The 21,051-nt window shown below is 37.6% G+C and overlaps 1 pseudogene; it reads right to left on the bottom strand.

Moving 5' to 3' along the window:
* Window positions 1-205: 205 nt before the first annotated feature.
* Window positions 206-21,051, bottom strand: part of LOC130680107 (peroxisomal multifunctional enzyme type 2-like) — a 50,952-nt pseudogene continuing 30,106 nt past the window's right edge.

Raw genomic sequence — 21,051 nt, 5'->3', positions numbered from 1 at the left:
TACTTCTAACCAAAAGGATGCCGAGATGGAGCATAATGACAGGGGATGGGGAAGAGGGGGCCAAACATGGTACCTCTGCCTACATTACTCGCACCTTGGTCTGGAAATGGATCTATGTCCTTCCTTCCACATCTCAGTTTGTAGAGTTTGTCCTGGATATACCAGTTTTGCAAAATGAACCTTCTGAAAAAATGAGTTTTGGGGTTTAAAATGTTTAAAATGAAACTTTTCTACTTCTGGGGGAAAAAATAGGGAGAGAGATTGGAGAGCAAAAAGGAACCAAATAGACAACTTATTTAATTAAATTATTATATATTATAATATAGATGTAAATTTATTTAAATTCATATTTATTTAAATATATTCAAATATTTAAGGGAATGCTTTCAATATATTTATATTTAATTTCATTAAGGATTAAGTATATTAATATTTAAATTCATATATATTCAAGATTCATAAAGGAACAAAATGACAGAAAATTAGCAGACCAAGGATATAGTTAGTATAAGCTAGTTCTTTATCTTTCAAAGTATAGAGTCAATAAACAGTGTTTAATTTTGACAGGTCAAGGAACAGAAGCATAACTACATTAAATAGAGATATAGGTAACAACTAGAACAACTTAATAGAAGCTGTTAAAAGTAGTACTAATTAAACTTGGGGAGTAAGATCTGAGGTAACATATAGGAAAAAATCATTTCATTTTTCATTTCATAATTTTCTATACTATTTTATTTGCTTGTGTACATATTATTAGATAATACTAGAAATAGTTAAAATGTAAAGCATGAGAATAATCAGTGTTATCAAAGGCAAGGAATCAGAAAATGCATTTTCATTGCTGCACTGAACACAAACTGATAAAAGCTTTCAAAGCTATGGGACTCTGTCTTAAATCTTTTATTTTAATTGTGTATCTTTTGACTTACACAAAGATACTATGTGTAGAGAGTTTTCTTTGTAATTTATAATGGATAAAAACTTGAAACCAACTTAAAAGCACAAAAACTGACATCAATATGTACCTATTGTATTGCTATAGGTATATGTTTATTACAGTTCAAATGCAGCCACTTAGCATTTTCATTTAAATTAAGGCAAGTTACAAAACAGTCCAAAGGAAATGTTTTACAGTAAATCTCGAGTTTTTGTTAAGGCATATATGGCTGATATATGCATACCCTAAGTAAAACAATCCGATCAATCTGTTGAAATTCTAACTGTATATTATATACTTCATGATGCATTTGTAATAGAGGTACTTCTAGCTACAAAAAGAAAACACGCTGCTTGCCAAGTTAATGAAATAACAAAAATGTAGACTGCTTCAATACAGTACTTATTTTAAATGAAGTCACAAAAAACCCTTTTCTTCTCTAAAAATAAGAAACTGACATTCACATCTGCTATAATATACCTTAATTGCCTTAAATCTCGACACATCGGTATCTGCAAACTGCCTTAAAACATGCCTGGCAGAAAGTCCCAACGTACATAAACCATGTAATATGGGCTTGTCAAAGCCTAAAAAAGGAGAGAGAGAGTATTTCGTTAGATATAGGCACATTTCATATATAAAAATGAGTAATTAATTTAGGATTTCAAAATACATCATTAAACTGCCTTAGCCTGAATTATACCACTGATTTAAGAAACATGGAAAATATTTTATAAATAATACTTCATGGGAGAAAATTATGAAATAAACAAAAGAAGAGAAAAAAAAGAAAGGAAGTTAGAGAACTGAGGACACAAGAATTGTTTTGTTTAGCTCTGGTTGTACCCATAAACTCAATCAGGAAGATTCCAACACCTCTGTATGTAGACGATCCCTCCCTAACCTTTCAGTTCCTTGCTGTCTCCTCCAATGACCTTACTCTGCAAAGTAACTCAGACAGGCATCCTCATGGCCCTATATTAGACCTTGCACTAGCAGGAGCTTACACTACAACCTCAACTGCAACACCATTTTCTGAACACTACTTCCTCCTTTTCCATACCCTTTGCATAAATGTGTTAGGAAAGGGTACTCAAACTCCCAGTCAAAAGTAGCCATGTTTTTAAGTATTGCTTATATAACTGAGCTAATATTTTTCTTTGGTACATAGGATTAGCAACTAACTTGCTAAGCTAGCAAAGTTAGGATCAATGTGTAAGGGATTCCAGTCTCCACTGAGGTGGTACAGAGCAGCCTGTGGAGAAAAAAATGATAAAAGCAACTAGCACTCAGCACTTCCTCTGAATACATTAAAAGAAAAACAGGAAATACGGCTGGCTATTGCATAAAAAATGCATCACTAATGTACCTAACTGAAGCTTTCATTGAAAAATAACTATTTCTAACAAAAAAGGTTAACTGTAAATCAAATGTTTTTTTGTAACACCTGCCACTGAAAGCAGTTGGGAGGGTGGAAACATCAAATAACAGGAATAAGAGCAAAGAACTATATCTAAGTATAACAGTGGTTACCATTGCCCAAGGGGGAAATTCACACACACACACACACACAATTCAATTCACTCTCATTAAAACACAATGAAGATAAGGTAAGTGCCAAATATTTATGCCTCTTCTAACCAAGTAAGATTTATGCCAACTTTCTTAATGGAGTGTTTTAAATTGAAGCCTGTTAACACAACACTAGACATATAAAAACATCAAAGACATCTCACAAAGTTCCATTCTCCTGGTACACTAAGTACTCACCCCTCAAGAAAAAAAAGATTGATAGACTGATATCAAGATTAAATTTCTGCTTAGTCTACATTTTCACATGAGTTGTTTAAGGTAAGGAAGGATTAGCAAAAAATTAAAGATAACAAGAGAAAAGAGTCGCCATACTTCCCAGCAGTTAAAATGGACATTGTTCAAACTAGAAAGTACTTTTCAGTACTGAATGGGAGGAATTCACAAAACAGCTAACAGGAAGTATCTTTACATTAACTCGCACCCTTTGGACTCACACGAAGATTTCCACCCTTTCTCATCAATTGCTAGTCTAAACTTTTCCATACTGTTAAAATGTTGTGTAAAGATTAGCCATGTGAGCATACCTTTCTTAATTACTGATTTTGTATTATTTTTAATTCTCCTTTAACAAATTTTATTTATATAAAATTAACATTTTCTGTATTTCACAGGAAAACATTCCCTTTTTAATGTACTTTGTATAATTTTAATAAGTTCTTTCTCTTCTTTAGCACCCCATATGATAGGTCTGTAAATTATTCAGTTTTTCAATTACTACATGTATTTTCCTTTTGCATATCTTCTAAAAATAACTAAAGCACATCCACGATTTTTGAATAGTGGTGATTGGAAAATTCTGTAGACCAAGTGTTGATAGATAAAATGATAATTTTTATTTAGCACTTTACAAACAATAAAACCTGAGGCAACACATCATGTTGCACACAGGAGAAGCTGTCAAATACGTGATGGATCTCGGGCTTTGGCACCAGACACCCTGGGCTTAAATCCAGCTCTGCCATTAATGGTCAAGTTTCTTTATGACCCTATGCCTCAATATTTTCATTTAAAAAGTGAGAGGTTAATGAACTTCTTGCAAAGCATTACCTTTGATAAATATTAGTATCTTAATAAATGTGAGCTATTATCATTATTTAATTATTATTATATAAAAGCAGCAGTATAAGATAACCAAGATTTTAAGGTTAGTAACAGTATTCTTCCTATAAATGAGAGAAAAACCTCTTCTGAAATCACATTAAATGAAAATTTTCCTAGTATTTCAGTTACAGCAGTGCTTCCTGGAGATGGCAGTCAGCAAAGACAGAAAGAACCATTTATAAGAGACGACTAAAGCCAACTGGATATCTGCCTAAATTCAACTGTAATGCAAAATACACCACTCTCCAGATGATAAGGAACAGTGTCAAGGCTTAATTTCTGAACATTTTGAGGAACTTTTATATTTCAGAATGAAAGTTAAAATCTTGTTTTATTTCATTGCTGCCTAGATACAAAAATCACTAGAATTCACAAACAGACACACACACCCAGAAAAATAGGTATATATTATCTTGTGTATTAAATGTGAGTGGAAGGATCTTCTATATATTAATAAATTATTTTTAATTTTATTCTTTTAAATTATACCACTAGGAGAGTATAACAAAGTAAAACCAAAGGAACAAACAGCAGCAGACTCACAGACTCCAAGAAAGGACTAGTGACATCCAAAGGGGAGGGTTGGGAAGGGTGGGTGGGGAGGGAGGGAGAGGGGATTATGGGGGCATTATGATTAGCACGCACGATACAGGTAGGTCAACAGGGAAGGCAGTACAGCATGGAGAAGACAAGTAATGACTCTATAGCTCTTACTACACTGATGGACAGTGACTGCAGTGGGATGGGGGGGCACTTGATAATATGGGTGGATGCTGAAACCACAATGTTGCTCATGTGAAACCTTCATAAGATTGTATATCAATGACACCTTAATTAAAAAAAATTATACCACTAGGTTAAACTAAATGCTAAGTAAAAAGGCTCAGGAATCAGTGCTTTCCAAATCCTCCAATCTTCCAATCCTCCATGGCAACACACAGATCAGCAGGAAGAAAAAAATGAATGACACAGATCCCAAGGTTACAGTGTAACTGGCATAGAGAGAACACCACAAACTTCAAATGATCCTGTAAGTAGAAAAGTAAACACCAACTTCTAGCAGTGCTATCCCCTGCAAACCCTCTGCAAGCTACTGAAGAGAGAGGCAGGGGTGGGGAAGATTGCAACACAGTGCATAGAAGAGGGAAGTGGAAAAGAAAGACCACTTCTAGACAGAGGACAGAAGTGCCAAAAAGATTCCTGGAATATTATTAGAGCACTGACTACAGAGAAAAGGATTAAAAGTGTACAGTCCTCCAAATGGCAGTCCCAGAAATGCAATACTTTGCAGAAGAAGAGGATAAAACAAAGACACCCCTTGGAAGACTGGATGGTGAAGGAAAAAAAAAAAGAGATAAATTCATGATCTTGCAAGATAAAGAGAACTAAAACAAATTTTTTAAACAAAACACTTTCAGATAAGGCCCACTTCAAGATCCATCTATTAAAGAAAGTGAGCTTTGTCACATGCAAACAAGAGGGAAGTTTTGAATTCCTCGAAAAGAAAGTCTTGTAAATCACCCCAAACTACCAAATTTACCCACAAAATGCATATTGGTAAATAATATTCATCTGCACCAAACTACTATAGACTAAAAGAGAAACTAAGAATCAAAACATTATAATAAATGAAATTTCCCCAAACAAAACAACTATGAAACTGAAGAAAACTATACATAACACCCAGGCATGTGGAGACATGAAACAAATGTCTTGACTCTGAAATTCAAAAACTAAAAATTTAAGTGGACAACAAACATGAAGAAATGCAGTAAGAGATTATTAAATTCAGGAAAGAAATGGGAGAAAAAATCAAAATCATATCAGAAATGAAGATTACATTAGAAGGTACCTAAAAGAGAAAATATTCAGTTAAAAATTAGCAAGGATCACAGAGGAGAGAGGAAAAGAAGTGAGAGAAGGAAAATGAGATCAAGAGAGAACTAAAAAAGGACAGAGAAAAAGGCAATGAAAAACAGAAAAAAAATCCAGTGTACACATACTTGGAGTACTTGAAGAAAGAAAAATAAAACAATGAGTGACATTAATTTTTAAAATTATAATCCTAGAAAACTGTGTGAAAATAAAAGAGACATACTGAAAGGCCCGCCCACTACACTGGAAACTGACCTGGAGTGAGCAGCACTGAGACATGGAAACTATTAGACTTCAAAGATAAAGGGAAAATTCCCAAGGGCCTCCAGGATAAAAATCAAGTAACTTGGAGGAAGACTGCTGGACTGGAATCAGACTTCTCAAAAGCAACATATAAAGCAAGACAGCCAGTGGAACACCATTTTTAAGAAACTTAAGATTGTATATGCAGCCAAGCTGCCCACTACCTAGGGTAGAGAAACACAGTTTTAAATACACAGGAACCAAAGGAATACTATACACCTGAGCCCTTCTCTACCACGGGAGCTTTGTCCAACTAGGAGATGATGGGGAAACTCTGGCAAAAGGATTGATATATTCAATTGCAAATCCAAGATTAAAACAAAGACAGGGAAGCAAGTGGAAGAATAATAATAAATGTCAAATGTTCTGAAATATTAAATTAATGCATCCCCCAAATGAGAGTCAGGGAGAAATAAGAAAACAGGCCCTTTAATTGTTATACTGGAAACAAGTAGAAAACAAAGATCAACAAATAAAAACTGAAAAGCCAGAGAATAATATATGAGGAAAGGAGACAATAAGGGCCGAGCCATGAGAAATAATAAATCATTATCTCAAAACAAAAAAACAGTACTTATAATACATGTGGGTAATTTGATAAAGTATTTTAATGTATAATATAACTAATATACCAAAGATTAACTTTATTTAATGATGATAGTTAAAGTCCTAATTATTAGATATAATGCATAAGATATTTTTCTGGGGAAACCACAGATATTTGTTTTCATTCTCCCCAAATGCAAAGCTTGACATCTAATATATATTTATGCTTTAGTCTTTCTAGATTGGGGATGAATTTTCTATTTATTAATTATGGAAAACTCTAAAGTACACCTGTGATGTCCACACCAGTTTGAACATGAATAAATTCTCCTAAAGACATGATTAACAGAATATCCAAGAAGTAATATTGGTAGAGCTAAAAATATTGTTGCCAGTTTCCTTACAGATTTAAAAGCTACTTATTTAAGTGTTAGCACAAAGTTTATGCTATACCGGCATAGCTTTTTCTTATTCCCACTTCTCCTAAAACATCTGCCCACCCACAACCATCTCCCACTGCTCTCCGACGTGAGCACTCTTACTCCGACTCCTGTACACATCTCACGCTCTTCTCTTCCCTGCTACCATTACTTCTTATGCCCTTCCTGGCCACTCTGCCAAGCCCTGCATCCTTGGTCAGAGGGAATATCTATAGGCCATTTTCATTCGGCTAAGTCCCACCTTTCCTATCAAGCGCTTCTGTGTGTCATTCCTTCTCTGAATGTTGCTGGGAATAGGCACCCTAATTATTCAGGCATCTCTGTCTTGAGTATCCAAGTGTCCTCTCAGCCCCTGAACAATATCACGTTTCTTCTTGATTTCTATCTCCTTTGGCACAGATACAGTTTAAAACAAACCACAAATCCTCTGAAATTTGTACAAAGTTTTATGCAAAATATTTGTAACAAATAGTAAGTACCTTTCATCATATTCTGAAATGACCATATGACACAAAACGGTCAGGCACTTCTGTCAAATGAGGGGTGCCATTATTTATACAAAAAAATATTTCTTGACTTAACAACTGTCCTTTGTCACACAGCAAAACAGTCAACTCTGATTAAAGCTAACAAAAAGTTCTACTCATCTGAAAAAGAGTAACGGAAAGACAAACCTCTCTGCTTACTGTGTGTAGAAATTCAAGCCTTGGCAACTATTCAGCCTTTCTTTTCTAGAGCAGATATATTTTATTATTTCACTAACCCAAGAATAACAGAGGAACACTGTTGGGTTTTCTGAACCATGAAACCATGAAGGCTTTTCTGTTCTTTGGTGCCCTAATAAAACTAATTACACTGTTAGGCAGAAAAACAGACATGAGTGGGGTGGAAAGAGAATGAAACCAGTCCCACTAAAGGGGACTCCAAGAGTTAACCAGATAAAAGCAGAGCCAGAGAGACTCACTGAGTTAAGGAGTTAGTAAGTTGAAGTTTCAAAGGCCAGGAGCAACTAGGAATGTCCAGATATTTCCCAAAAAGAGAAAAGTATCCGAGCACGGCCCATATCTTCGTTGTACCAATTAGATCATGCCATTGTAAAATCTACTTAGCCTGCAAAGAAAGACCCAGTTTATTCTTTAACTTAAGCTATATGCTGTTTTTTCCTCTTCTTCCAGCCCTTTAATCAAGCTTTATAACCAGGGCAGGAGACAGACCTCTGAAGTGTAAATAAACCTATGCAGACAAAGAATGCTTTAGTCCGAACCAATTCAGTCACCTAAATAACCAATTCTTAAGACAAAACTTCAAAGGGATTACGAATTACTTGTATGCTTTATGCCTTATGCTCTTACCGAAAAATCCCTATAAAACCCCAGACACTCAAGGGTGCCTCCTCTCTGAGGTTGCCCACACTCCCCTTTCTTTGAGGGTGCCACTCTCTCTGTTCTACTCCAGACAGGTGGGGAGGGGCTGCTGAGAGCTCTGATTTGGGCCTGCAAGTTCCCATTGCCTGGGTAACCCAGACAGAACTGCAGCTGTACGATCCTGCCCCTTAGTAGCCTGCCAGAAAATCTCCTTTCTTCGCCTTTCGGAAGTTCCCAGAACATAATCTCACTCCATCCAGTCTCTGCAGCTCCTGCAAATCCTGGGGTGGTAGGGGCTTAGTTTCCACACCGTGCAGATCTAAGCAGACACTGGGACCCCTGCTTTAGGAGACAGCAAGGATCTGTCCAATGCTGAGTAGGAATTCAATGAGCTTCCCCTTCCTCTCTGCTTTATTCAAGTAAACCTGCCTTTGTCTGCCTTGACTCTGGCCCAGCTCTCCCCTTAGAGTGTATTCAAATGATTTCATTTGGCCTTGCTACTGTGTCTCTGCCCTTCAATTCTCTGTTGTGGTGGGGACAAGAACCAAGGAGAATAAACTCAACCCCCAACAAAACTATGAAGCTGTAATTGAACATGAATATGAGTACATTCTTAAGAAACAGGGATGGGAAAACTTTTAGAGGCAAGAACTAATCTGAGGAAGAGAGTATGGTTCTTTCCATCACCGGATTACACAGTGCAGAAAAAAATACAATTAATATGTACCAACCTTAATTCTTTCTGGCTCAAGAAATTACATTCCTATTTGCCATCAAACATAGATTCTGCAAAAGTTCTCAAATCAATCACATCAAAAAATAAGTGAACTTTATAATTTGCTGTCATGACATGCTCCTCAGAGCATGACTTCAGAGCTTTATGTATTCTGTTATGTATCTGCATGGTTAGTCTTCTGGCTACCTTAAAGAACAATCTTTAGGTCTGTCAAAAACAAAGTTGCTTTTCTCATCTATGATTACCTTTTGTTTCTAAAATAAATCTTTGTGCGCTCACAGAATTTGTTAACTGATAGGGCTTTTTATTTCCTCCATCAGAAAACAAACTAGGCCAGACAAAAGAGATTAAATCACATACCTCTTCTAAGATGATTTATTTTGCCTGTCCACTAAACTTAGCATAAAATAATCTGTTTTTGAGGAACACAGTTCAGTTTTCTCTCCTGATTGAGGAAAGGATTACTAAAATTTACCTTTTAATTCTTTTTATCCTGTTTTCTAAGGCTTTCAGGGAATTCTTCACTACTAAGCTAGGCAGTCTCCTTAAGGCAAGCCAACAATGCATGATGCTTTTTGAACTGACTAATGAAAACCCATTTTATATTTTCTCTTGATACCTCCTGGGGAAAAACATTTGTAAGTAAAAATACAGAAAGAATGAATTACACCCACAGAAATGCATCATTATTTTTAGTATGCTGAAGGACGCAGCCAATACTTTTGAACACAAAAAAATTATAGGGTATCAGAGTTATAAATTAAAAAGTGTCAGCAGACAAGTGGCTTTATTTGCTTTTCAAAAATACCGTTTTACCTGATTAAGTGAGGTGGTGTCTGTAGGCACAGCATCAGGAGGTCTATTAGGTATGGCTACAGCCACGTGAAATCAAAACACATTATATGTTAAATATTAACAAAGTAATTGTTATTTTCTTTATCCAAACTGGCATTTAGATATACAACTATGTGTAATAAAATCTGTAAATTGGAGAAAACAATTTTTTAAATATTTTACGTTCAGGAGATAATGATATTAGAAATTTCAAAACTGCTACTTCATCTACATTATTTCCCTGAAATGGCCGTGTGTGGTGCAAAACAACCAGACCCATTCTCTAGGCCACAAAGGAGAAAAAGGTAAACACTTTTCCCCAATGCAAATGGTGACAACTATAAGAATTAAACAATTCACATCTCATTTAATCTTTAAATGTACTTTACTAAGGGTGTGGATCTCTTTGTATTTATACCCTATCTGGAGTTGGCTTAACTTCCTGGATGTGTAGATTCATGTTTTTCATCAAAGCCATTACTTCTTTGATTTTTTTTCTGCTTCTCTCCTCATTTTCTGGTACTCCCATTACAGAAATGCTGTGTGCTAACGGCATCCCACATTCTCTGAGGCTCTTCATTCTTTTTATTTTCTTCATCCTTTTAGACAAAGACAGACAGATCTAGATCTTCAAGCTTTCTGATTTCTTTCTTCTCTGAGTTCAAATCTACCATTAAGCCCCTCTAGTAAATTCTTCATTTCAGTTATTGTACTTTCAGCCCCAAAACTTCTATGTGGTTCTTTTTTATGATTTCTGTTTATTGATATTCTCTATGGATGAGTCAATGCCATACTTTCCTTTATTTCTCTAAGCATGGTCTCCTTTATGTCCTCAGAACATACTTATTATAGCTGCTTTGACATCTTCATCAATTTCTGTTACCTGTTTTGTTTTGTGTTGTCTTTTTAAAATTTTTTTAAATCTCTGGGTCACACTCTTCTGTCTTTATCATGTCTTTTCATTTTGTTAACTGGACATTTTAGATAATGTGTTGTAGCAACTCTGGATACATATCTCCTGTCCCCTTCCAGGGTTTGTGGCTACTGTTAACTTGCTTATTTGTTTAGTGACTTAAACTATTTTCACTAACTCTATTTCCCACCCAGTGCACAGTCACTGCTGTTGCTCCTCCCAGGGTATAGCCTTGACTGGCACAGTCACCCTGGGATGACAGTTTTGGCAAGGCTCTCTGTAACTGTCTCTCTCTGATCTGTTAACTGTCTGCCTCTTTTGGTATCACACTCAGCTGTTAGGCTCCACTACTTGCCAGATGATTACTCTATTATTTACAACAATGCTCTGGGGCATAAATTGCTCCACAGTTTGATTCAATTAAAAGTCAAGCCTCTTTGCAGGAGTAGCCTTGTAGGCCAGTCTTTGAGATTCGGTATGATCCCACGAGGGCTTTTCTTAGCTGTCTCTTTCCATGGTTCTCGTTAGTAAAGTTCTAGGTGGGCTGGTTTAACTCACGACTTACAGAGTTACCAGCCTCCTCTTAATACTCACTAAAGCAACCTTGTGTTTGAGAGCACCCTTACTTATGAACTTACAAATGCTCTGTTCCAAAATGAGCGAGTCTTGGGAAGAGCTTCAGAGATCTCTATTGTTGGCCTGCTGGGCAAAACCTCTACAGCACTCACTGCAGCGGCAATGGGAGCAAGGACACGTCTGTCCAGGTGACATCCTCACTTTACAAGAAGGGTACTAGGCAGGGATGGTAGCTTCTGGTCTTCTCAGCTTGCCTCTCCCAGCATGGAACCTCCACCCTAGGAGCAAGTTGGGGTAAGAGTGATCAGGGAGGGCTCCGGTATCCTCAACCTGCCATGGGAGGAACGGAGTTTCTACCCTACGAGTAGGGGCTGGGGAGAGGAAAACAGCCCCATTACTTGTAGCCACTTTGTGGGGAAAATGGGAATTTTATGGCCAGGATTCTTAACTCACCTGATTTGAGTATCCTTATTGCATACATATTTAGCCTGCTTATATACCTCTTGGCAGAAAACTGTTTAGGTAGATAGAGCCACCTGGAATGAACTGTCAGTCATGGCAATACAGGCTGAGGGGTGGAGAGGAAGAACACCTCAAGGCCTGGGCATAGTAAGTCGGGCATCCGCCAGTCACCAGAGAGCCCAGCCCACAGAGTTCTGCAGGAAGGAGAGGCAGAGAGCTGAGGAAGCCGAGAGAGGAAGCAGGGGAGAAAAGTTGTGGAGCCCCAGTGCTGGACAGAGAGAAGAGAGTCCTGTGCTGGGGAGGAGGGAGAACAGGCTGTAGGCAAGCCAGAGACTGAAAGAGGCTCACCACGTGTGTATAAGTGGGTGACCGCATCAGAATAAAGTTTGGTATGGGCCCCTTTTTGCCCCTAACGCACTGTTTTTTTTATTCGGTCTCAGCGAATTCATAGTGAACTTGCTCGAAGCAGGCAACCCCCTCTTCCCGAAGCAACACACCTTCACCCAGAATAGAGCTTCTGCAACACAAGCTGGAGGGGGGAAGAGGAACTAGTGACCTGCTCCTCCTGGGAAGATAGTGTGGCCCACTCTGGGAGCGAGGAGCTGGGAGATGCTGTGCTCCTGACTGCACACGCCCGGAGAGGAGCTTCTGTCTGCTGAGCCGGCAGAAGAGGGGCGAGGGAGAGAGCGTGCTTCAAACGCTACAGATTCTCACTATTCTTACTAATACACAGATTTTTTTGAATAAATATGTCTTCATTTGCTATATGCCTTTAGGACAATTTTCAGGGACTTTATATATACAAATTTTTGAATTTTACCAGTTATGACTGTGTCATTGTGGACTCATTCCAGAAGTTGTCTTACAGAACTGTTTTAAGTAATACTTTACTTACTCCAAAAGAAAATTTATTACAGTATAATCTTATCATTCTCCAAATAAATGAGAGGTAAAGGCCAATTAAACCAGTGCAAATCCAAAATCTAAAATATTTCAGGAAAAATGTTTTTAGATAGAATTTGAGAACTATAGTGTGGAATTGTCTTCCACCAGAAAAATGTTCAGTGAATTTAATGAATGAAGATTTTAATTCACACAAGAATCACTTGTATACATTTCATTTCTCTAAAGACTTCTGGGTGCTGCAAAGTTTGAACAGGAAGTAAAATATTCCCGTAATTATCTCAGGTATACTATACTTATCTAAGCCAGACTTTTCTATATATACCATGTTATATAATAAAATACACAAACATAAACTGTACTTTAAATCCAAGGAACATATTCTGATTCAAATGTGGATTACTAAGGCTCTCCCCTATGGAATTACACACATGGTAATACAGTAAATTCAAAATGTAGATAAAGCACCTTAACTGCACACCTATTTTGCTTATAAGCACAGCCCACCTTCGCTTTGCCCGATGTCCTCTGTCCACCAGTGCCTCCAGAGCCAACAGGTGATCATGACAGACAAGCTCACTCTCAGAGTGAGAATAACTGCAAAGTACATGAAGGAAAAAGTAAAAGAAGTTATTATCAAAAAACGTAACTAGTTAACCAATATATAGTCAACAATTCCTTTAAAAATTTCAAAACCAAAACCTAATTACTGAAAGGTTCTGTGATGTAAAGATGCCCATACTGGGGTCACAACACATTCATTTTAATTCATTCACTACAAGTTTCAGGAAATCACACACACAAAAAAACCAACCTTCACAAATCTTTTCTTGACTATGAAATAGCAGTTTCTCTCACCTCTTCTTGTACCTCTCCAACTGCTCTTCACATTTCAATTCTCTCCACCTCAAACATTCCAAACAGATCTCACTATAAAATGCCATATTCTCAAACTTTCAAACCTTCTGCCAAAGCACTTGAAAAGAGGCAGTACGTGAAGGGGGAGATGAGTGACAGTGACGGTGTCGGGGTCAGGAGGCAGGGTCATGGCTGTTTTGCTATCGTATTAGATATGTTTACCCAGCACTTGGACCAAAAGGCACCTATATAAAAAGGTACCTAATAAATAATTATTAAATTAATGAATCAATGAATAAATAAATGACATAAGTGAGCAAATTAGTGAATAAGTAAGCAAATAACAAATGACTCTAAGACAGCTGTCACTCTTTCTACTTATTTCCCAGGGAGAGGTTGAGTATTATCTGGCTCTAGAAAACTAGGAATATGATTTTGAACCGCATACTGAGGAAAAATCTATTGTTAACAAAAATAAAGAGAGTTATGGAAATTTGTATTTAAAAGAAGAGTTTTATCTTTATTACACAGTAAATTAGGTATCTAATTTCATCTATGTTTTATCACAAATTCTAATATATTATTACCCATTACCAATCCATAGTTCAATAAATGGAACAGATCAAAAGAAAATAGCAAAAGTGAAAGCTGAAGTTACTGTAGACCTCTTGCTTTGTGGTATATGTTACATTTGGTAGAATGGTAAGAAAACTGGTAAAACCGTAGCCCAATGTTGGCCAACATCTAAGATGACAAGAAAATAGGAACACCTACAAGAGGGAGGAGAAGAAAGAGATGACAAGAAAGAGAGGAAGGGGAGAGGAGAGAGAGCAGACACATGATGAAACAGTACCAGTTGACAAAAGTAATGTCGGAGGAAAATATTTAAGAGCATCAAAAATGTTCTCAATATATCATTAAAACAAGGAAAGTTCCAAAACAGCATATCCAATATAACCTATGTATTTAGAACAAAAATGATAAAGCCTATATTCCAAATGTCAGACAATACAATCCCACTGTTCCTTATTTTCAAAATTTTTGACAATATCTACTATTTCTTTTGTTCTTAAACCTTAAAATAAATAAATTTTAAGCAATGTAACTTCAGCTTATACTTTTAGTATTTCAACATGTATTAAACTACCATAATTTTTGTTTCCATCACAAATAAAATGTGGCTGTGGTTTAAACCACGTTCCGAGTTTAGCAGGCTTGAATGCACAGGGTTAGGAATCAAACTGTCATTTATAAGAATGATGCAGGGGGTCAAATATGTTTCAAGTCCCAAAGAGCGAGCATAGGAAAGAATACCTCAAACAGAGCCTAATTATCAATTGAGGGCTGTCTGTGTTTCCTTCCTGCCAAAAACATACCCCAGCAAGAGGATTATTCTTGATCCTCCTCTATGACCCTACACCAGCCACATTTCTCCCCCTGTGCTTGGATTACACTGCCTCAAATCCCCTCAAATGCCCCACTCTCCCCACTACCTCAATCAACTCCTCCCCCTTCCTCCCTGTTTTCTAAAAGAGCTGACAAATTTCTGGAATGCTTACCTTCCTTTCTTACAAACTGGAAGATAACATAACCAACTTCTATGGTAAAGCATTATGTCACATACAAAGCCTATCAATTTAATATTATTATTATAAGAACTGGAAATGAGTTACCATCCACAAGAATTACTAAAGTGGATCCTTTATCCAGGATATCAGCAACAACTGCTTCACATCTGAATTTTCCTAAAATGAAAAGTAAAATAAATAAATAGAAAGATAACAAAAGACTGTGTTAAAGACCTTAAGTTATTATATTAAGACATGAAGAGTATTTAACATAATTTCCACTACGAAGTTCAGCAAAACTAAAATATTATGGTTTGAAATAATTTTCAATGTAACGTTCAATAACTCAACATTAAAAGCAATTAGAATATCTGAGTCACTAAATTTGAAACAGTAGTAATTTCAATAAATTAAAAAGAAGTTTTAAAAAAGCGCTTTCAATCATTCAACAAACATTTGTTAAGCCTACAACCAATACCACTGATCCTATTCCTTCTCAAATTTCTATTCACTCCACTGGCTTCAATCAGAGTTTTTCAAATCACTATTTCTTTTATGGACTCTTCTTTCCATCACTTAATTGGTGCTGTCTTGACAGACTGTCAGTGTCTAGGGGTGAACTCTTCATCATTTTCTCTAACCTGCTTTTCTCTTTGTTCTCTCACATGGTAAATGGTGCTGTCCTCCCTGCTGCCCAAGCCAGAGACTGGAGCTTCACTCCTGACTCATAAAATACAGCCTAAGTACATGGCAGAACTTGAGTATGCAGAGATTGAGAGACACTAGGTTATAAAAAACGCTTTTAACTTTGTCCTGAAGTCTACGGACAGCAACCTGAGGTTTTCAACAGGAAGTGACAAACACATTTGCACTTTGGAAATAACATTCTGGCTACACTGAGGCCAACAGACCTGAGTGGGGCAAGAACAGAGGCAGAGAGAACATGCAGAAAGTGAGAGAGGTGATGGTGGCCTCAACAGAGAAGTGCAAGTGGAGATGGACAGGAACAGGAGGATTCTGGATATACTGAGGGAGAGACAAAGAACTCGATGATCGTCCGGATGTGAAGGATGGTACAAGACAAGCCAAGGACGATATTCAGATCGCTGCCACTTTAACCTCACACCCACTTCTCTCCATCCCTCCAACCCCACCTTAGACCAAGCTAAACTACTGCAACAGACTTCCACCTGCACACCCACTCCGAGCAACTTTAAAATGTGCTCCATATTACATCCAAGGTGCTATTTCCCTAAAGGCAAATCTGACAATATGACTCTCTTCCCAGCATCACCACCACCTCATCAGGCTCTTGGGATAAATATAAAACTCTCTAATATGATCTATGTGATACTATTTCCTACCAGCACCAGGCTCTCTAGCCATCCTGGCCTTCCTCTGCTCCTCCGTAGCCGTGCTTCTCCGTGTCTCAAGGGCCTTTATGTAAGCCGCTGGCTGCCTGGAATGTTCTTTCTTTTCTTCTTTGCTAAGTTCTTACCTAGCTGAAATCCTTCTCTTGAATCTCCCCTCTCCTCAAGTTCTCAGAGCACACTTGCCTTCCCACCCTTTGCCAAAGCCTTCCATTTTAAGTTCTAATAGCATCATGTGTGGTTTACCTGCATTGTTTATCACATGTAGTTGCACCAGGACACTTATTTGTGTGGTTATTTGATTCTGGCTCCCCTCCCCACCACCTGGGTTATATGCTCCATGAGGGCAGAGTACAGATTTGTTTCTGTTCTCCATTCCCTTACAGCCCCAGCAGAATGCCTGGAACTTAGCAAGCAAGCAACAAATAATGGACAAATCGGTGATGATCTCCCCAGATGAGCAATTTCATGTCCAATCAAAGAGCAGGCCTACTACCTACAAATCTCTCCAATTTCTGCTCTTGTATCCACCCTCTTAACCACAGTCCTGTCCAACCCACTAGGGTCTCTGAACCTACATTACTACAACACCTCCTTCCTTTTACCTCATTCCCTTTTAATCCAAGCATTACCAAGATGAGCCAGTTGATGCTTTCTAAAACCCACATTTGATCACATAATTCTCTCCTGCTTATAGTCTTTCAGTTGCTGTCTACTGTCTTCAAAATAAAATGCAAACTTCCTCACCTGCCTTTCAAGGCATCTCAAGACCATTTTTACCTTTCTGCTTTCTTGTCTTGTTTCCCTCCCTAACTTGCCTTTAAAGGACCTTAAATTATTTTCAGTTCTCTTAGCCCAGCTCTTTCTCACTTCCAAACCTCTACATAGTTTTTCCTTCACCTGACATATCTTTCAATCTCCTCTTAACATAGTTAAACTCTGAATTTCAGATCTCAGTTCAGATCTCATTTCTACCAAGAAGCTTCCTCAACCCCTCAAGTTCAGTTCCAGGTTCGAGACCTTACAATGTGTTCCTGTGCCAAACGCATTTCTCCCATTATATCACAAGGTTTATCATTGCCCGTTGTGTCTACTCATCATTAAACAGACTCCAAACTCTACATAAGTAAAGATCATGTCTTTTTTTTTTTTTTTTTTTTTTTTTAAATAATTATTTTTTATTGAAGGGTAGTTGACACACAGTATTACATTACATGAGTTTCAAGTGTACAACACAGTGGTAGAACATTTATATACATAATTCTAGGTTCCAGCTATCACCCTACCAGGCTGTTACAATATCTTGACTATATTCCTTATGCTATACATTACATCCCGGTTACTAATTTATTTTACCATTGGAAGTCTGTCCTTTTTTTTTTTTTTTTTTTTTTTTTTTTTTTTTTTTTTGTGAGGGCATCTCTCATATTTATTGATCAAATGGTTGTTAACGACAATAAAATTCTGTATAGGGGAGTCAATGCTCAATGCACAATCATTATTCCACCCCAAGCCTAATTTTTGTCAGTCTCCAATCTTCTGAGGCATAACAAACAAGTTTTTACATGTAGAACAAATTCTTACATAATGAATAAGTTACATAGTGAACAGTACAAGGGCAGTCATCACAGAAACTTTCGGTTTTGCTCATGCATTATGAACTATAAACAGTCAGTTCAAATATGAATACTGATTTGGTTTTTATACTTGATTTATATGTGGATACCACATTTCTCTCTTTATTATTATTATTTTTAATAAAATGCTGAAGTGGTAGGTAGATACAAGATAAAGGTAGAAAACATAGTTTAGTGTTGTAAGAGAGCAAATGTAGATGATCAGGTGTGTGCCTGTAGACTATGTGTTAATCCAAGCTAGACCAGGGCAATAAAACATCCACGTATGCAGAAGATTTCTCTCAGAACGGGGGGGTGAGGTTCTAAGCCTCACCTCTGTTGATCCCCAATTTCTCACCTGATGGCCCCCCTGCGACTGTGCCTGTCTTAGGTTGTTCCTCCCTTGAGGAATCTTACCCGTCTCTGGCTAACCAGTCATCTTCCGGGGCCATACAGGGAAATGTGAAGTTGGTAAGTGAGAGAGAAGCCTTATTGTTTGAAAAAGTTAGCTTTTTACTTCTTTGCATATTTATGCCCTGTGGCTTCTATGCCCAGCATTTGTCTTGAGGTATCTTTACCACTTGGAAGAATTATGATACTCGGTAAATTTGATATGAGGCACGAATTCTATTTAAGGGTTGTAATTAGGAAGGAAGAAGAAAAGCTATAGAAGTAGCAGGCGGAAGAAAACATGGGAAGATTGATTATTTCTTTGATATATCTTCTTGTAGAGTAACTTCAGCATGTATAGGTTTTAAGCTACTACTTAAATTGCACACACCCATTAACATAATAGGAGTATAGTTACATAACCAAAGCATATCTGTAATTACCAGCCATCTCCAGTGAAACCAAGAAAACCAGTTAGGCACCTTAGGCATTTGTGAAAACTTATCTAAGATATGGTGGATATTGTCCAACTGAACTTGAACAGTCTGAGAGAAATCAGACAAATTAAAACAACCCATTCCTGGGGACTGTTCACATGCCATATGTTCTTTTAACAATAAATAGTTTGTAGTTGTAAGACTTTGGAGCGCTACAATTTGCACTTCTCCAAATTCTTGGTTGAGTTCCAACAGTATAGATCCAGTCCAATTTTGTTGTTTTACTGTATGCACAGGCCAGTTTAGATATCTCCTTCCTCATTCCCATGGCAGGTCCAGGAACTGGTGGGATGAGTGCATCTACAGCTGTAGCAGTGCGTGGATCTTTGTTGGGGTTTTTTGATGATCATCTTCTGGCATGAGTCTTCCAGAGGGTGCAGATGTTGGAAGTTCTTTTTCATATCGTATCTTAGTTCATTTTCGGGGTAGCCCAATTAGGCTTTGATCCTCTGTATAAACACAAACAGACCCTTTGCCTACACTTTTATATGCCCTTTATACCCTTGTGTAGAACTCGTTGGAGGTTACCACACAGGAACTGCCCTTTTTTTTTTTTTTTTTTGCTATCACTAATCTACACTTACATGACGAATATTATGTTTACTAGGCTCTCCCCTATACCAGGTCTCCCCTATAAACCCCTTTACAGTCACTGTCCATCAGCATAGCAAAATGTTGTAGAATCACTACTTGCCTTCTCTGTGTTGTACAGCCCTCCCTTTTCTCCTACCCCCCCATGCATGTTAATCTTAATACCCCCCTACTTCTCCCCCCCTTATCCCTCCCTACCCACCCATCCTCCCCAGTCCCTTTCCCTTTGGTACCTGTTAGTCCATTCTTGAGTTCTGTGATTCTGCTGCTGTTTTGTTCCTTCAGTTTTTCCTTTGTTCTTATATTCCACAGATAAGTGAAATCATTTGGTATTTCTCTTTCTCCGCTTGGCTTGTTTCACTGAGCATAATACCCTCCAGCTCCATCCATGTTGCTGCAAATGATTGGATTTGCCCTTTTCTTATAGCTGAGTAGTATTCCATTGTGTATATGTACCACATCTTCTTTATCCATTCATCTATTGATGGACATTTAGGTTGCTTCCAATTCTTGGCTATTGTAAATAGTGCTGCAATAAACATAGGGGTGCATCTGTCTTTCTCAAACTTGATTGCTGCATTCTTAGGGTAAATTCCTAGGAGTGGAATTCCTGGGTCAAATGGTAAGTCTGTTTTGAGCATTTTGATGTACCTCCATACTGCTTTCCACAATGGTTGAACTAACTTACATTCCCACCAGCAGTGTAGGAGGGTTCCCCTTTCTCCACAGCCTCGCCAACATTTGTTGTTGTTTGTCTTTTGGATGGCAGCCATCCTTACTGGTGTGAGGTGATACCTCATTGTAGTTTTAATTTGCATTTCTCTGATAATTAACGATGTGGAGCATCTTTTCATGTGTCTGTTGGCCATCTGTATTTCTTTTTTGGAGAACTGTCTGTTCAGTTCCTCTGCCCATTTTTTAATTGGGTTATTTGTTTTTTGTTTGTTGAGGCGTGAGAGCTCCTTATATATTCTGGACGTCAAGCCTTTATCGGATGTGTCATTTTCAAATATATTCTCCCATACTGTAGGGATCCTTCTTGTTCTATTGATGGTGTCTTTTGCTGTACAGAAGCTTTTCAGCTTAATATAGTCCCACTTACTCATTTTTGCTGTTGTTTTCCTTGCCCGGGGAGATATGTTCAAGAAGAGGTCACTCATGTTTATGTCTAAGAGGTTTTCGCCTATGTTTTCTTCCAGGAGTTTAATGGTTTCATGGCTTACATTCAGGTCTTTGATCCATTTTGAGTTTACTTTTGTATATGGGGTTAGACAATGGTCCAGTTTCATTCTCCTACATGTAGCTGTCCAGTTTTGCCAGCACCACCTGTTGAAGAGACTGTCATTTCGCCATTGTATGTCCATGGCTCCTTTATCAAATATTAATTGACCATATATGTCTGGGTTAATGTCTGGATTCTCTAGTCTGTTCCATTGGTCTGTGGCTCTGCTCTTGTGCCAGTACCAAATTGTCTTGATTACTATGGCTTTATAGTAGAGCTTGAAGTTGGGGAGTGAGATCCCCCCTACTTTATTCTTCTTTCTCAGGATTGCTTTGGCTATTCGGGGTCTTTGG

Source organism: Manis pentadactyla, chromosome 12, assembly GCF_030020395.1.
Source record: "Manis pentadactyla isolate mManPen7 chromosome 12, mManPen7.hap1, whole genome shotgun sequence".
NCBI lineage: Eukaryota > Metazoa > Chordata > Mammalia > Pholidota > Manidae > Manis > Manis pentadactyla.
This window is presented reverse-complemented; position numbering and strand designations above follow the sequence as displayed.